The sequence below is a fragment of the Arvicanthis niloticus genome, chromosome 5 (assembly GCF_011762505.2).
Source record: "Arvicanthis niloticus isolate mArvNil1 chromosome 5, mArvNil1.pat.X, whole genome shotgun sequence".
In the NCBI taxonomy this organism is placed as follows: Eukaryota; Metazoa; Chordata; class Mammalia; order Rodentia; family Muridae; genus Arvicanthis; species Arvicanthis niloticus.
In genome coordinates, this window is record NC_047662.1 from 43,126,391 (window position 1) to 43,137,739 (window position 11,349).

General features: G+C 45.6%; 1 protein-coding gene across 5 annotated transcripts in view; it reads right to left on the reverse strand.

The window, feature by feature from the left end:
- The window catches only part of Yipf1 (Yip1 domain family member 1), a 42,172-nt gene extending 41,497 nt beyond the window's left edge, over nucleotides 1–675 (reverse strand). The window contains exons 1-2 of one of the 5 annotated variants that reach the window (XM_076934530.1): nucleotides 524–664; nucleotides 31–364 (exon numbers count right to left, since the gene is read on the reverse strand). The gene's annotated coding sequence lies outside the window, so the exon portion shown is untranslated. Of the gene's footprint in view, nucleotides 1–30; nucleotides 365–523 lie in introns of all 5 variants that reach the window. The other 4 variants (XM_034504007.2, XM_034504005.2, XM_076934531.1 and 1 more) reach the window with 4 other exon arrangements.
- Nucleotides 676–11,349: the final 10,674 nt, after the last annotated feature.

Genomic DNA, 11,349 nt, shown 5'->3' on the forward strand with positions numbered 1-11,349 from the left:
CAACTTGCCCAGAAGCCCTGACGCCCTCACCTCGCAGGGAGAGGGTCCAGCTGTCCAGGAAAGATTGGGGCCTGGGATGCTCTGCACTAGTAACCAGTCAGCCCGGTTACGGAAGCCGGAGATCCGGGGGAAGGCATTGGATTTCTCCGCCTCCTCCGGGCAGAGCACCGCCTCCTCTCTTAAAGCAAACGCGGTCACCCAGCGAAGACTCGGAAGACACCAGAGACGCCCGAGCACCGAGCAGCTCTGAGCCGCGTCCCGCCCCTCTCGGTGGTCTTAAAGAGACAGGCGAAGTAGGACGAATTCTCGGGAGTTCCGGAATGTTTTATTCATTGTTTTTACGTTTTCTTATGCAAATAGAAAACTGAAAAATAATTGAGAAAAAGGAAATAATAGGTCACCAATTTCGGGTGTCACTGGTCATAAAAACCAGCAAGGAAGGCTCCTTAGCAGTGGCTTGCGAATAAAAGGAGTCCTCCTGTCACTGTTCACTGGGGGCTGGCCCCCCAGCTGTACCACCTACCTGTCTGACAGTCACATCGAAAACAGCAGGACTCAGCAACACTGGAGAAGTCTGGTGAATGACCTTGTGGCCTGCTTCCTGGAGTTCCTCCAGGCTTGGGAAACTGCCTCCTCCTACCCATAGAGGACTCTACCTTCTCCCCTGGGACTCTTGTTGCTCTATTAATCCCCTGGGCTTCCCCCTCCTTTGGCAATGCTTGCCTGAATTCTGTTTGCTCATCTTTGCCAGCCAGTGAACACTTTGAGAACAAAAAGACCTGGAATGATTCTAGTCTCCGGGTAGCCAGTACCAGCCAAGGCAGTAGCATACAATTACTGTTCACAGTATTCTAACATGGACTGAAAGGGTCCATAGACAGTTCTTGCTGTCTGGGAGCAGTGTAAACAGCAGACACTTGATTCATAGCTCATACAAGGAGACCAGTGTCTTTAGCCTCATCCACAGGGTACTTCCCATTTGACTTCTAACATATTCTGAATATTAATCATGATTTATAATGTCTTTCTTTTCTTATTTTAAAGATTTGTTTATTTATTTTATGTATGTGAGTACACTGTCACTCTCTTCAGACACATCAGAAGAAGGCATCAGATCCCATTACAGATGGTTGTGAGCCACCATGTAGTTGCTGGGAATTGAACTCACGACCTCTGGAAAAGCAGTCAGTGCTCTTAACCACTGAGCCATCTGTCCAGCCAGATAATGTTTTTCTAACTAGCAAGCAAGCAATCAGGTGTAATAACACATGTTAGTCATTGTAACTCATATGAAGGGGCTTTGTCTTATGCAGGACCTCTGACTCTCAGAACAATGCTGCAAACCTGATGGGGTCACCTTGTTATATGAAGGGAAAACTGGGCTTAGGGTGTGTGCCGAGCACTTTTGGTGAATGTTTTGGGAATGAACATCAGCTTATGAATTCAGTCGTGCGAGCATGCCCAACACCTTCTGTGTCTCACACTCACCTGCTGCTAACCTCACCCCCACTGATCCTACTCTGGCTACAGCAGGCAGACCCTGAGCAAAGGTCATCCCAAACCCATGCTATGCGCTCCTCATCTTCTGCACCCAGCCTTGTCTCTTCATTCATAGATCACGGGGACTCTACTAAAACCACCTAGGACCCAGGCTGGTGCATCCCAGACATGCAGAGGAGAAAGCAGTTAACGCCTCACGGGCAAATCCTTGACCAGACCAATAGAGTTAACAGTTGGTGAGCCCATGCATCTCCCCTCACACAGATGCCTACAGGTGCTTTCTGCTGCTTTCAAATGCACTGAAGGACTGAGCAACCAAATCCCGTTGATGATGCATACCTGAGATGGCTAACTCTCTGCCCTGTCTTACACTACCATCCCCCCCCCACCCTCACCTAGTCCTTGGACTCATGCTGCATTACCCACATGAGCGCACACACTAAGGCGTGTAGGCACCAAGCAAAGGCACAGTCGGGTGTATATTGGGGGCTGGTAAATGCATGTGGGTACAAGTGTTCACAACTAGGTCAAACTTTACTAGCCGCTTGTATCGCACCTTCTGACTGTGTTCCAGCTTGTTTTCTATTTCTGTGATAAATACAATGACCAAAGCAACTTGGGAGGGAAAGAGTTGACTTGGCTTACACGGTCCAGTCATAGTTCGTTACTGAGGGAAGTCAGGGCAGAACTGTGGAGGAAGGCTGTTTACTGCCTTGCTTCCCATGGCTTGCCAAGCTTGCCTTGTCATACTACCCAGTACCACCTGCCAGGGGTGGCACAACCTATATTGGGGTGAGCCCCACCACCATCAATCAAGAAAATGCCCCACCGACTTGCCTATGGGCATTCTGGATAGGGGTAAATGCTCACTTAAGGGTCTCTCTTCCCGGATGACTATAGCTTGTGTCAAGTTGACAAAAATACCAACCAGCACAGGTACGATGAACACTAGTCAGTAGGGAAGAAACTCTGAGGTTAGTACTAGCTTCAATTCTCCGTGTCCTATGTGTGGTGGCTTCAGCAGAGGGTCTTATCATCTGTCTCTGGTCGGTAACCGTGAGCAAGACAGTAGCTTGTTTTGTCCTAGGAGGGTCTGTGGGGACCCCACCTTGAATAATTGGAAGGTCAATATCCCACAGCTGGCACTGGGCCAGAACTGGGCATCAGGCATCTTCTGTCATTTCTCACCTTGTTCTGTTACGAACGGGTTTCTCACTGAACTAAAAACTCAATATTTTAGCTAGATTGGTTAGAAAGGTCCTGGGCAGCTTAACTCCACCCCATCCCCAATGCTGGGGTTACAGGCACACATAACTAAATCCAGCCCTTTATGTATGTGCTGGAGATTTTATATTCGGGTCTCCATGCTTGCTGAACAAGTGCTATGACCTACCAAGCCATCTCCTCAGCCTCAGTACAGGCATTTGGAACCAGCCCACCCACGAGTCAGAAAGCAGCAACAGCCCATGGCTGGTGATAAAGGTGGGTGGGACATGGTGGGAGGGGAAGGCTGCAGCATCACATTCCTCAAGAGTCTAAGTATGGCTGACAGAGAAGAGACACACATCAAAGAAAAAGCACTGAGGCCCTGGAATGACAATGATTAAGACAATGATTAAGAAACAGACTGGATTTGTTGCTTTTGCTGCTTGAGACAGGGTCTCACTCTGTAGACCAGGCTGGCCTTGAGTTCATAAAGATCCCCCTGCATCTTCGCCTCCTTCCCAAAAGTGCTGGGATTAAAGTGTATGATACCATGCTTAGCCTGCAGACTAGCTTTTCTTAACTTCATGGAAAGCCCTGAGAAAACAGGTCAGAGCTACCAGCTGTCATCTTAGGGCACAATGTGGACACTGCAGAGTCTCTTTAGAAGCTCTGAAGGAAGCTGGGCAGTGGTGGCCCATGCCTTTAATCCCAGCACTTGGGAGGCAGAGGCAGGCGGATTTCTGAGTTCGAGGCTAGTCTGGTCTAGGAGGAGGAAGAGGAGGAGGAAGAGGAGGAAGAGGAAGAAGAATAGGAGGAAGAGGAGGAGGAGGAGGAGGAGGAGGAGGAGGAGGAGGAGGAGGAGGAGGAGGAGGAGGAAAAAAGCTTTGAAGGAGACTTGCTCTGTTGTTTGTTTGTTTGTTTGTTTTGTGTTTTTTCCAAAGAAAAGCTGCCTGCAAATCAGTTTACTGTCAGGAGGGCCAAGTGTCTAAGAGTCCTCATGCATAGTCTCTCAGTCTCCTCCAGAACAATCCCAGCACAGACAGGAGAAGTGGAAACCTGAGAATTGGATGTAGACATTTGGATAGAAAAGCCATACATACACAACCGACTGTACCCCACTCCCATACTTCCTTGGGTCTCCAATAGAGGCAGAAGCAATTTTTTTCTGTTGCCCAAGAAAGAAATCTCCCCTTGCTTACAGGTGCTATAACAGTGCCAGGTAACTTTTTGTAGCAACAAATACCAAAGAGAAACAATTTAAGAGGGGCAAGGTTTGTGTAAGCTCATGGTTCCAAGGGTTCAGTGTTGTCAGATATTTGATCACATTGTGAACCCCAAGACTTTGAGCTGCAAAATCCTCTTCTTGTTGTGGTGTGGCTCAACCCTAGCACACGCCTTTAACCCAAGAGCTTTCTGTAAACAGGATAAATAAAAGTCAACCATAGGTCAAGAGGCAGGGCAAGCAACCAGTAGACAGGCAGTGAACATAGGAAATGCAGGAAAGAGAAAGGAGACTCTGAGCTGAAGGGTATTTAAGACGTCATGGAGAAGGGGCTTTTTCCTTCTGAGACATCAGTGAAGTAGGAAGGTCGGCTGGGTGCTTTCACTGCCTCTCTGAGCTAGCAGGTTTGTACGCCAGCATCTGGCTCCTGCGTCTTCACTGGTAAATTTAACAGCTGGGATTTTTGTTTTTAAAACAACAGTTCAGCCTAAGGTGATCTGGATCCATTCCTTTTAGTCTAAGACAAAGCAAAACATCATGGTGGCAGGAGCAGGTGGCTGCTCACCTTATGGCATTCAGGAAATAGAGGGGGACAGACAGGAAGAAGCAAGATGCTCTTGAAGGGTATGCCTCCGGTGATCTGCCTCCTCCCAAGTCTCTCCTATCTCCTAATAATGCCAGTGGATCATGATCCATCCTTGGACAAATCTGCTGATGAAGCCAGAGTCCTCATGATCTAGTCCTGTCCATAATGCCCCATGAGCTACAACCTAACCTTTAACCCGTGAGCCTCCGGGGGGATTTCAGATTCAAAGCCTGACAAATAGTAATTTGTTCATCATTGTTTCAGACTAAGGGACCGAGATAATTGGAAACTACTAACAACAGGGATATCTGACCTTGGATCTACTCAAAACTCAGTCACAGAAGGAGCCAGCCTAGCAGAATTGTGTAATAACTTGTTGAAGGCACAGCTAAGGCACATTTGAAGAATTCAATGTGATGACAACTCTGTCTTCCATCATGAAGTGCACAGCATCAGCATCAAACCAATGGCTTACCAATTACAATGGGCATTGTTGTAAATATGTGTCCATGGCTCTGTAAGCCACAGGGTGGTGCATTTTATCATTTTCAGCAAAGCAGCCCATGAGCGGGATTTATGTCCTTCCCAGGTTCAAGTTCCTCTCTGTGGGAAATCCTGGTTCCCAGGGAGAGGTCAGGGGAGAAAGGAATCAATTTTGCTCCCTAACATTAGATTGGAGACTGTAACTATCTCTTGACATTTTTGGTTCCTCCCTCCAGTGCTCCAGTGTGCTAGAGGAAGGCTGTGAGGTAAGGATAATTGGCCATGAATGCTTTAAAAAGTTGGGAGAAGGTGTGGTGGCCCACATCTGTAATCCCAATATTCAGAAAGCTGAGGCTGGAGGATTGCTGTGAGTTCAAGGGCAGCCTGAGCTACATAGAAAGAACAGAGACAAAAGGGAGTTCCTTGGACATTGCCTGGGACTTCCACATCTAGCAATAAGGATAAGCAGGCATCTTAAGCCACTACATTCTCATTCTGGCAAGGGCATCTAAGGATTGAGTCACTCAGGGAGAGCATTCTAAGTCATTCCAAAATGCTGGCTAAGGCTGAGGGAAACTGGAGAGAGGCCATGGAGGGAGGAAATGAAGGGAACTGCTTGCAGCATCAGAAAACAGTGGCCCCCTTTACCACACATCATGGTGGACTGAGCTGTCCTCTTCAGGGAAGGGACCCCTGAGAGATTTGACCTGTTCCTCATCACTCTCAGGAACCATGTCCTAATGTAGCAACTCTGTGAGACAGAGCAGGGTTGTGCAGGAGCACAGCCCCTCTGCAGATGCCATCCAGTGCCTCTCAAGGGACACTTCTTATCTTCTTGCCTCCAACCCTTGCCTTCTAAACACCTCTGCTATGACTTGTGTAGGCTGTGACAAGCTCCTCACATATGCCACTCCAGACAGGACTCTGCCTTGGGGCCCTTCCACAGGAGCCCCACCCCTTGCCTTACATATGTCCAAAATGTGATGGAGTTAATATCATAAGGACAAACAAGATCTCACCATACACTCCAGGCTAACCTCAAAGTTGTAGTCCTCCAGATTCAGCCTCCAAAGCATTGGGGTTGCAGGAGTGCACACCAAAAAGTCTCTCTGGGAGACTCCTGGATGCAGGAGATGAGCCCCAGTGCTAAATGTCTCTCACTTTCTCTCAGACAGATGACACCAAGAGACATTTTGTAGTATTCAGATGTCAACAGATGTGACATTTTCTCTTGATTCTGGGCCATCGATTCAGCTTTCCCTGCCTTTTCTAGCAAGCCCACATTATGCTAATTTAACAGAAAATGTCAGAGGCTGGGGCATCCAGCTCAGTTAGTAAAGTGCTTGCCTAGCATGCAAACGTCCTGGGCTTAATCCCCAGCACCAGGTGTGGTGAAGGCTGGAATCCTAGCCCTAGCGAGATGAGGCAGGACCGCAGAATGTCAAGGGATACATAAGACCCTATCTCAAAAGAAATAAGAACATAGGAGACAATTCAGAGCCCTCTTCCTGCCATAGCTTACTGTGTCCTTATGGAGCCCCACCTGGATTGAGAAGCAGAGGTGTGAGGATGAACAAGGTCACCGTAGAAGCTAGAGGACCCCTCATGTTTAGGAACAGAGGAAACAAAAGGTCAGTAGGCTCCTGCACAACCCTGCTCTGTGTCACGGAGTTACTACATTAGGACATGGTTCCTGAGAGTGATGGGCAACAGGTCAAATCCCTCAGGGGTCCTTTCCCTGAAGAGGACAGCTCAGTCCACAAGTTTTAAGCAAACTTAAAAACTCAAAACAAAACACAGAAACAAAACAAAAAAACCCTTTATCTTTGGGCATGATGAGGTATATCTTTATTCCCAACATTTGGGAGGCAGAGGCAGGCAGATGTCTGTGAGTTCAATATCTGGTCAACATAGCAAGTTATAAGCTAACTAGGGCTACATAGTGAGAACCAGTCTCAAAAAAGCCCAAACTTTTTTGTTATTATTATTATTGGGGTAAGTGTGTGTGGGTGAGTGTGTGTGGGTGAGTGTGTGTGGGTGAGTGCACATGCACATACCTCACAGTGCATGTGTGGAAGTCTGAGGACAGTTTTGTGGAATCAGGTCTCTCTTTCCACCTTTGTATGGTCTCTGGAGAATCAGACTCAGGTCATTAGACTTGTACTTGCTGAGCCACCTTGCTGGCCCTTACTTATACTTTTTTATTTAAATCTATGGTGAGTCTGCACATAGTGCATGTATATGCACATGTATAGGTGTGCATACATGAACGAGTATATGTAAAAGCCAGAGGACAATCCCAGGCATCATTCTTGAGAACTCCTTATCCACCACTTTGACCTAAGGTCAATCTGAACTAATGTCACTAATGGTTTTGAGATTAGTATTCTAGTTAATGAAGCATTAACTCGCTTTTAACTTTAAGATTTTATTAGACCTTCTTCTTCTTCTTCTTCTTCTTCTTCTTCTTCTTCTTCTTCTTCTTCTTCTTCTTCTTCTTCTTCTTCTTCTTCTTCTTCTTCCTCCTCCTCCTCCTCCTCCTCCTCCTCCTCCTCCTCCTCCTCTTCTTCTTCTTCTTCTTCTTCTTCTTCCTCTTCCTCTTCCTCTTCTTCTTTGTCACCTTCCTTTTTTTTTTTTTTTTTTTTTTTGGACAAAGGTCATTAAGATCCCAACTAGTCCAAGCTGGCCTTAAACTCAAAAGTTTGAGATTAGAGGTACATACCCCTATGCCCCGCTTAAGATTTTCTTTTTAAAATAGAACAAGTGAATTTTATAGATGCCTTTTTTTAGGCTGAATGAGGAACTATATTATCTTTATATTATTAAAATGCTGTGTAGCTGAGCTGTAATCCCAGCACTTGGAAGGCAGGCTGAAGGATCTCTGAGTTCAAGGTCAGCCTAGTCTACAAAGTGAATTCCAAAACAGTTAGGGTTGCACAGAAAAACCCCATCTCAAACAAAACAAAATGAGTGTAATAAGAGATAAATTCAGTGTTGGGGAGATGGCTCAGTGCTTGCCGCCAAGACTGACAACCTGAGGACCCACATGGTAAAAGAAGAGAATTGACTCTTACAGGTGCCCTCTGACCTCCACCATGCATATCATGGCATATGACCCCTGCCCTACCCATGTACCATAAGGACACACACACACACACACACACACACACACACACACACGCACGTTTAGTGCATACTCAACCAAATGCAAATTTAAAGGAGAAAGGGTTTATTCTGCTTCACAGTTCAAGGTCACAGTCCATCGTGGTAAATCAAAAAGAAAAGGCTGAATGAATCCTGCTGCTCATCTCCCTTTCTCTATTTTACAGTCCAGGATCCCAGCTTAGGGAATGGCACTACCCACAGTGGACAAGTCTTCTTACCTCATTTAATGCAACAGGAAGATTTGGAGGCCCCCTTCCTTAGGTGATCCTAGATTCTGTCAATTGACAACGAAGATCAGTGAATGGCTGAAAAATCAAATTTAAAACATAATACCATTTATATTAGCATTCCCAAAGTAAAAATCTTAGTATAAAATCTAAATATGTGGACAAGATCGCCAAAACTCCAACAAAAGAAACCAAAGAAGTTCTGATAAAACAACATGTCTTCCATGTCCACACACAGGAAGATCCAACACAGCCAAGATCTTAATTCTTTTCATGTAGATTTACAGACTCAACACAACCCACAGCTACACCAAGCAAGTTGTGTTACTGATACAATGTCTTAGTTAGGGTTTCCATTGCGGTGAATAGACACCATGACCAAGGCAACTCTCATTAAGGCCAACATTTAATTGGAGCTGGCTTACAGTTTCAGAGGTTCAGTCCATTATCGTCATGGTGGGAAGCACAGCATCGCCCAGGCAGACATGGTGCTGAAGGAGCCAAGAGTTTTCTACTTCTTGATCATAGGCAGCCAGGAAGAAAGTCTTCAGCGGGCATCCAGAAAGAGGGTCTCCGCACTTGGTGGAGCTTGAGCATAGGACCTCAAAGCCCACTCCACAGTGACACACCTCCTCCAACAAGGCTATACCTTCTAAAAGTGTCACTTCCTGCATATTCAAACCACCACAAATTGATTCTTGAGTTTATGTGAAGCAAAAAAAAGACCTCAGAATAGTCATAATAATAATTAAGAAGAACAAAATCAGAGGATGTGATGGTTTGTATATGCTTGACCCATTGGAAGTGGCACTATTAGAAGGTGTGGTCTTGTTGGAGTAGGTGTGGCTAAAGCTAAATTGAAGGAAGTATGTCACTATAGGGGTGGGCTTTTTTTTTTTTTTAAAGATTTGTTGTTTGTTTGTTTGTTTGTTTGTTATATATATATATGAATACACTGTAGCTGTCCTCAGATACACCAGAAGAGGCCATTGGATCCCATTAAAAAACCCAGAGGCTGTGATCTGTACCTCATCCAAGAAGAGATGCAGATGGCAGCTGATTGAAGATGCTGCTGAACACACAATGTTCTGCTTACGGGTTTAACTTTACTGTGTCACAAAAGTGCACATGTGGGTAAAGGCGATCGCCACCAAGCTCAAGGACCTGAGTTCAATCCCTGGGGACCACGCTGTAGAAGGAGAGAACCGACTGCCAAAGCCGTTCTTTCACCTTCTCCCATGTACCACAGCATGCATGGCCCCTGACACAGAAAGAAGATAAATGTAATTTAATTTTTAGTTTTACAATAGTAGGGTGCTACTCTCATGCTTGGTAGATTGGCTGTATTAAATGCTTTTTTATTTTGTTTTGTTTTGTTTTGTTCTGTTTTGTTTTTTGACACAGGGCTTCTCTGTAGAGCCCTTGGTATCCTGACACTCATTCTGTAGTCTAGGCCTTGAATTCAGAGATTTACCTGCCTCAGCCTCCTCAGTGCTGGGGTTAAGGGCGTGAGCCACCATGCCCCTTGGCATTTTCAACTTTTGATATCTTTGACTTGCAGTAGGTTTATCAGGATATAATTTTTTTTGCTTATTTATTTATTGGGTTTTTTTTTTTTTTTTTTTTTTTTTTAGACAGGTTTCTTTGTATAGCAGCTCTGGCTGTCTTGGAACTCACTCTGTAGACCAGGCTGACCTCGAACTCACAGAGATCTAATTACCTCTGGCTCCCAAGTGCTGGAACTAAAGGATAAAATTTATCTATTATTAATATGTGCTCCATAGCATATGTCATCAGAGAATTGCAAGCTGTATTGAGAGATGCTGAGGTACACATACCAGAATAGCAAAAGTGCAAAATACTGACAATACCAAACATTGGCAAAGGTATGAAGCAACAGATGTGCAACCTTGTCATTGCTGGGGCAATAAAATATCCCCAACAAACTGCAAGACAGTAGGGTGCTTCCTTACAAGACCAAGCACGCTTCTACTACACAAACCATCGGCTGCACCCGCTGGAGAGCCAAATGAATTGACAAACTGTCTCCATCTGCCTATGATGCTTGTGTCTGTTTTGTCTATGATTTGGGAGCAACCTAGATGTTCCCCAGTCGATGGATGGATCAAGTTGGGTATAGCCAGACAATGAATATTTTTTCATTATTGAAAAAAAACCTAATACAAGTTGTTGCATTTTATTTTATAGTTCCTGGGGATATACATAGGTGTACACCACCACTGCCCGGCCGCTGCCTCCTCCTCCTCCTCTTCCTTCTCCTTCTTTTTCCCCTTCCCCTTCCCCTTCCCCTTCCCCTTCCCTTCCCCTTCCCCTTCCCCTTCCCCTTCCCTTCCCCTTCCCCTTTCCCCTTCCCCTTCCCCTTCTCTACCTCCTCCTCCTCTTTCTCCTTCTTTTTCTTCTTCCTCCTCCTCCTCCTTCTTTTTCTTCTTCTTCTTCTTGGCAGGGCCCAGAACTTACTAATGTACACCAGGCGGTCTTAAACTCACAGAGATCCCCCTGCCTCAGCCTCCTGAGTGCTGAGTTAAAAGTGTGCTGCTACAGCAGCTGGGATCTTCTAACAGACTCCTTTTTTTTTTTTGTCCTTTTTTTTAAAATGGCTGGATGTTAATTATACAAAATAGTGGAGTTTGTTATACTTTAACCAGGGTCCCTTTCAGTGTGATCTTTTCAAGTGTTTGTCTTTAAAAAAAAAATTACAGAATTTTCTTTCAGAAACTAAGAATCTCTCAAAAGGTAACAAAGAATCCAGGAGGATAATTGCTAGAGAGACCTCTGTGCCCTGGATTTGGAATTTTCCATCCCATTGACAGCAAGGCAAACACTTGTTGCCCTGGCAGGATCCTCTTGTCAGGGTTGGCTGCAGAACCCTGCACCTTTGTCCAGCTCCACCCAGTGTTGTCTGGCTGGGGCCTCTCCTTCAGTCCGTAGGCCTCAGAGCC